The sequence below is a fragment of the Hordeum vulgare genome, chromosome 3H, assembly GCF_904849725.1.
Source record: "Hordeum vulgare subsp. vulgare chromosome 3H, MorexV3_pseudomolecules_assembly, whole genome shotgun sequence".
NCBI classification, from domain to species: domain Eukaryota; kingdom Viridiplantae; phylum Streptophyta; class Magnoliopsida; order Poales; family Poaceae; genus Hordeum; species Hordeum vulgare.
In genome coordinates, this window is record NC_058520.1 from 577,008,400 (window position 1) to 577,009,938 (window position 1,539).

At 34.6% G+C, this 1,539-nt stretch overlaps 2 long non-coding RNA genes across 2 annotated transcripts; both read right to left on the reverse strand.

The window, feature by feature from the left end:
- Positions 1-298: 298 nt before the first annotated feature.
- On the reverse strand, positions 299-596 carry LOC123440718. Its single transcript, XR_006630354.1, has 3 exons — positions 575-596; positions 442-487; positions 299-346 (listed from the first exon to the last, which is right to left on the reverse strand). It is a non-coding gene; the product is annotated as an uncharacterized LOC123440718 (long non-coding RNA).
- A 364-nt stretch (positions 597-960) lies between these two features.
- LOC123440906 lies at positions 961-1,334 on the reverse strand. The gene is made up of 2 exons (XR_006630379.1): positions 1,300-1,334; positions 961-1,024 (listed from the first exon to the last, which is right to left on the reverse strand). It is a non-coding gene; the product is annotated as an uncharacterized LOC123440906 (long non-coding RNA).
- Between the last annotated feature and the right edge of the window lie 205 nt (positions 1,335-1,539).

Below are 1,539 nucleotides of genomic sequence, written 5' to 3' on the forward strand. Positions count from 1 at the left end.
ATGTCATGGCTGCACATGCATAGCAACAACAATAATAACATCCAATGCATTAATTAGCAGAAACAATGTCTCCATATAAAGTACGTGGAGTTTACAACTGAATAATACCAAACATTCATATGAAACATGCGCTTGTGCAAATAAATAAGAAAATATCCTATAGAGAACAACTATGTTTCTCTAGAATCTAAAATCTATACATAATGCATAATATTGTTCATTCAAAGATAGATTCATCAACTGCTCGCAACTCCTCCAATGCACTCCCTTTTCATATCAACAACTGGTCAACTGCTCAACTACTCCTAGCTCCTTTAATGCACTCCCTTTTCAAGTCATCATCACCCTGAAAATTAGATGAACAATGTTTACGTAAACATATTCTTATAGAAAAGTGGAAGATAAGAGATTTCTTGATGGAATTATAAGAAACTATCATACCAATGCTTTGTGGTTGTGCTGGAGTGGTTGGCTTAACTACTTTTACCTAAAAACCAGAAATGTTCTTGATAAATAACTTATCATACATGTGCAGAGTTGATCATACACAATGCTTGAATGGAAACATACTAACATGTGAGCGAGGCCAAGCAATACCATAACCAAAAGCATCCTTTACTGTTTAGAATTTTTCATATGGTCTAACTAGTCTCTCACTTGCTAGATATGTATAGCCACGAACAAGAACTGCAACGTATTGCACTCCAAGCATGTCTCCTCCAACCACATATGTTTTCTCTTTACTGACTAAAGTTCCTTTGGCCACCGGCTTGCCTTTGTTTCTCAAGTTCATTGAATACAACACAACTTCAGTTTTATCCTATTTTTCAAGAAATAAAACAGATATTATTGATGAACCTGAGAAGACTTCATTTTATGCAAATAAGAACAATTTCATAAATAATTAGACCAACTATCTATTACAAAATCATTGTCATCCGGATATCAAGCCTATATGTACCTGCTTAGTGACTTGGTGATGACCACATGGCTTGGTTGCCTTGCTATTTTCAGCACTAGCATTCTACAACTAAATAGGAACACATGTGAAGGGAGACACACGATCAGCTATAATCAAGAATGATTTTTAATACTTATTGAATCTGACTTATGATCTGCTAGTTGTGTCGCAACAGTATTGGACGACCTTGTCAAAATGTAATTGTTGTTTAATAATAATGTCATTTACCTTGTCAAAATGTAATTGTTGTTTAATAATAATGTCATTTACCACTTACATACAAAATTGGACAGCCTATTGTAGAATCAATGCCATTTACATATGTAGCATATGTTTACCTGCTTAGTGACTTGGTGAGGTCGTAAACTTGGTTTAGGACCACCTTTCTGCACTCCAAGATTATGTTCAACATGGGCATTCTGCAATTTAATAGGAAAATGTGTCATCATCATCATTGATGAAAATCTGGGTAAGTCCTTGCACACTAGGTTCAGATTACTAAGAGGGTATATAGGAACCTAATGAGGTTATAGTTGCTAATCCAAAGGTTAATATTTCACAATTTTAACTTGATGACA